Here is a 5103-nt window from a genome sequence, read left to right as displayed (position 1 = left end):
TTTAAAGTTATATATATATATATATATATATATATTTTAGTTCTAGGTGGACACAGTGTCTTTATTTTACTTTACATGGTGCTGAGGATTGAACTCAGTGTGTCACGCATGCTAGGTGAGCGCTCTCCCTCTGAGCCACAGCACACTGACTTCAATATTTACAAAAACAATAACATTCGTATTGGTAACCATGGTGACCATCTGACATCCGAAAAGTGAATTCTGATGAGTTTTAGGTATGATCCCTAATGTGCCAGTTTTTTCAGACTTTCCTGCCCCAGATGCACTGCAAGATGTTTTGGTTTCTGTTTGTTTAGGTCACTGAGTACAAAGTGCCTTGACTCTTGTAAGTCGATTTAGCCTCTGAGTTCCTCTGAGAAGGGACTTCTAGGTGTCCAGGTGTCTAGCATGCTGTCCCTCTGCACCTGTGCCCTCTCTGCCCAGGGACCCTGGATGCCCATCACCTGGTTGGTAAACGTGGAGATCACAGGACCTCAGGTGGATTCCTGTTTCCCTTCCCCAGCCAACCTTTCATGGAGGTCGGAGTGTGAAATGGAGACCTTGTAAGCATCCTGGCTATAGTTTTGTGCCTCTTGGAAAGAGCCCCTGGGAGTATTCTTCAAGAAGGGATGTTAGTCCACAAAGAAGCAGTAAGATTTTAGGAAATAAAAATCACCACTGCACGAAGCGCCATGGAGAACATGAGAGCACCATGGCAGATGAGAGGGGACACATGGGCAGGCACCGGGTGATTCTGCGAACAGAGGCTCCCTTGAAATTGTCCCTTTGCCTCAAGTGGATTTTCAATTCCTGGAATTAGGAAATCCCAGACAATAAAAGTAGATCTTGATAAAGGAAATATGGGGCACATTATTTCCTAGTTCTAGACCAGCCCTACTTGCATTGTTCTGCAAACCAGGATGCGAATACACTGAGCTCCTAAGAGGGGCCACGTCTCAGGCCATTCTCTGAGGGCTGGGCAACCACGTCCCTGCACCTCTCCTTCCTCATTGCTGCCTGAAGGGCTCCATCAGATTCCACACCATCTCCTTCTACAGATCCCTAGCCCTCGGCCCTGACCCCTGACTGTGTTCCCAAAGCCTCCTTCCTGACAGTGTGGACCTAGACTTCACTGAGGTTCTGCCAACAGGGCTCACCTCTGGAGCGTGGTTCTTGGAGAAAGCACCTGGGGCTTCTCCGGACAGGGGCCACCAGGCATGACCCAATGACACCCTGAAACCACTGTGGGGCTTGGGAACATGCTTCTTGTGTGTCCTACACCTACTACCAGTGTTCTATTCCTGCACCCTCCAGGGGCCCCTCATCAACGCAGAGTGACAGGCGCCGTCCTGTGTATGAGGAGACTCTGTCTCTCTGCACCTTCCCACAAGCCATCCATCTGCAGGATTCTGGCCCCTCCCCTCCCCTCCAGAACTGCAGAACAGCACACTCAGTGTCTTTGAGAATCTGTGGCCCACTCCACACCTGGGCAGAGAACGCACAGACGTAAGGGGGCAGAGATGTCCCCAGGGTCATCAGCCAGCGGGGACCACAGGCAGGACCTGCACCAGGACTCCAGAGGGCAAGTTTCCAACCTTATCTCACTGGCCCTCAACTGCATGTGACCCCCAAACCTCTGTCTCCTTAAAGCATCGTCTCCTGGCTCTGCCCGCCTTCCCCAGGCTCCTCTTCATTGTCTCCCATGAGCAGACCTTTCCCCCTCGTGCCTCAGCACGCTGCTCCCCTGGTCTGCTTCTCAGGCCCTGGACCTGAGCCCCTCCCGTGGGCTCCCAGGAGAGTCAAATGGGCTCATCAGTGTCTGAAGGTGCTGCCAAGTCATCCCACCCTGCAGACCCGAGCCCCAGGCCTCTCCATCCTTCCCTTTGGGAAGAGCCAGGGCTATTTCCTGGTTGCTTTGCCCACACCTGGAACATTCCAGGGAGCAGGAGGACCTGTGATAGTCCAGGACTGCCACAGGAAGATTTAGGGGGCAAATCCAGAACACCTCCTGTTCCTGTAAATAAAGCTTTATTGAAACACACCCTCTCCATTTGTTCACATGCTGTCCCTTACTGCTCTTGAGCTACAACAGCAGAATGAATATCAAGGCAGGGACCACAGAGCCTGTCAAGCTGAAATATTTACTACTGGGCCCTTGCAGAAAAGGTTCTGTAACCCCAGAGATCAATGATGATGATGATGATGATGATGATGAAGCCCCTTCTTTGTGCACCAGAATCATGATTGTGAGTCACTGTCACTTCCTCATGGTGGGGATGAGCTGGTTGAGATGCACCAAACCTCCATCTGCCCTGCCTGCTATGACCAGAGGCTTCCTGGCACATGCCATGAAGACAGAACCTGTAAGCACACAGTTGTGGTGCAGGGAGTGGCCAGGGATGGAGGAGCCGGACAGACTGAATGCCTGCACTGGCTAATGCAGTGCAAACTAGGGGGCAGGTTGGGACATGGTTTTCGGACAAGATCTCCAGGGATTTGGGTGGATGAAAATGCATAGTGGGTTTGGAGCCAGAGGGATAAACTAAAGAGAGCTCACAAGTTTCTGGCTCAGGGAAACTGGGTGACAGTCATGTTCTGAGATGGGGAAAGGTATAAGAGTCTTCAGGAGAAAAGCCAACAGTCTAGTGATCTCTCCCTCATGAACTTATAGGAGCACAGAATCTCAAGGAGGCTAAGAGTTTAGAGAAAATTCAGTCTCATGTCCATTTGAGGCCTGGAAATCATCTACACTTGACCTTGAATTGCCATATCACATTTCTCAGAAGTCTGTTAGACCTGGAAATTGTCTGGCTCCACCCAGACCCACTGAAGTAGAACCTCCAGGCTGGGTCAGGCAATCTGTCTTTGCACAAGCCTCCCAGCCGATTCTGGAGCACACTCAGGTTGGAGAAGCACTGATCCATTGCATCTTCTCAAATGATTGTTTTATCTCATGTGAGCACCACTCTGGGTTGGATAAGTGTCCCCAAAGGCCCATGTGTTAAAGGCTTAGTCCCCAAGGTGGCACTGTTGGGAGGAGGTGGAACCTTTACCAGGAGGGGCCTTGTGAAGACATCTTAATAACTTCCCACCTCTCAGCAGCTCATCCACTCCTGTGAGAGCTAACCCACCCCAAGAGGCCAGCACTAATCCCTTCACAAAGGAATCCATGACTAGTCACTTCCCGCTAGCCCTCCTCTTAGAGGCCCCTCACCTTTCAATACAGTTACCTGGACAGAAAGTTTCTAGCATGTGACATTTTTTTATTAGATTCCTGTCCTGTTATTTCTATTCAATGCAGTTCCATCGGAATGATGTCACTTTGCATTCAAACAGTGCAGAGAAGGTTTATTTATTCTCTAGCAACAAGGAATCTGAAGAACCTGGGCTCAGGAGGTTTAGCAATTGCCCTAAATCACACTGACAGTACTTGGTGCCAAACTGGATTGGAATCCATGTCCCTCTTCTCTAGAGCCCATGCTGTTTTGCCACTGTATCCTGACATGGCTGCAGTGCTGGGCACAGGACACAAAGAAAGCACACAGTAGTGGCCATGAGGACGATGACGAGGCTCTTCTTTGTGTGCAGAATCATGATGTTGCAAGCTACTCACTCACAGAGGGATGAATGGCCTTGACCCACCTGCTGGTCTCTTGCCCTTGATGTTGACCCTGGTGTTGCTCTTGATGACCAGAAGCTCCCTGGTGAGACACCTTAAGGTGGGAGCTGGACACGCAGGACCATGGTTAGGGGAGGGGTGTTTTCGTGGCAAGTAGGGGTGACAAGCAAGAACTAAAAATTTTAAAAAATTGGAATATTCTCCTCTCACAGTCCGGCCTCAGCTGGGTGTCCCATTCGATGCTCAGCCACTCAACAAACCTCAGGGCTGCTGTCACACGTCTCCCAACCACTTCGTCACTGATAATCTGGCTGACTCTCCCCAGCTGTGCTTGTACTATAATGTCCCCCAAAGGCTCGTGTGTGGAAAGCTGGGTCAGCCATGCAGCCATGTTCAGAGTTGGGAATTTTGAGGAGGGCCTGGATCATGAGTCCTCTGATCTCGCTAATGGATTAGGCCATTTGCCAATGTCTTGCCTGGGCACAAGATCATGAGCCACTCACAGCTTTGTAGATTCAAACAGCAATTCTTTATTCCCGAACTCACACCGGCCTCCACACACGTTCAGGGGAAATCCAAAATCTGCCCGCCCCATTCACCTACTCCAGAGGCTTTTTTCCAAATCCCATTTGAATCTCAGGAGAACTCAACGGGAACAAGGGGGCAGGAACACCCTATTCCCAGCAGCAATAATCTTCAACCTCCAACTTCCCTAAAACCCATATTGTCTTAAACCGGGAACGCCTTAAACCCAAGGACGGGATACTCCCTAAAACCTGATCAGCTCTAAACCCGGATCCGCCCTGGTCCTTGAGCAAGGTCACCTTACTAAAGCATACATGCAATGTCCCAGCGAATGTCCTCTAAGCAACATAGGGTACACTGGCAAGGAAATTTCGATGCGTCAATCCTACTTGGCAATGGCCCTCAGCAGCCATTAATGGGTTCGTAACTGAATGGACAACTCAAAAGTGATGGAACGTGGAACCTGGGGTTACCTGTTCCCCTGTGACCCTTTCTGCCCCACTCTTTGCTTCCTGGCCACCATGAGGTGAGCAGCTCTGCTCTTCCATGTTCTCCCGCCATGATGTTCTACCTCAGTAAAAGCCCAAATCTATTGAGGCAAAATGATCTTGTACTGAAACCTCTGAAGCTGTGAGCCAAAATAAATCTTTCCTCTTTTACATTGATTTTCTCAGGCATTTTGTCACAGCAATGAAAAGATAACACAAGTGCCTTATATCCTAGTGCGCAGCACACCAACCTGCGCACAGCAGAAACTCAATAAATACTTGCTGATTGCTTCATCAGTGTAATCTGTGGGCTCATGTAAATTTCATGGCCCACTTCTCCACTTCTTAATCTCTCCATTTCTCACAGACAGACTTTGGAAGGAGCTCCCATGGCATCCTAAGCAGTCAAGGCCATAAATTCTCTCAGGGGTAAATAAACCCTCCCTGGGTGCTAGACAATGGACGCGTTGA

Source organism: Ictidomys tridecemlineatus, chromosome 4, assembly GCF_052094955.1.
Source record: "Ictidomys tridecemlineatus isolate mIctTri1 chromosome 4, mIctTri1.hap1, whole genome shotgun sequence".
NCBI classification, from domain to species: Eukaryota; Metazoa; Chordata; class Mammalia; order Rodentia; family Sciuridae; genus Ictidomys; species Ictidomys tridecemlineatus.
The sequence above is the reverse complement of the archived record's forward strand: the minus strand, read 5'-3'. Positions refer to the sequence as shown.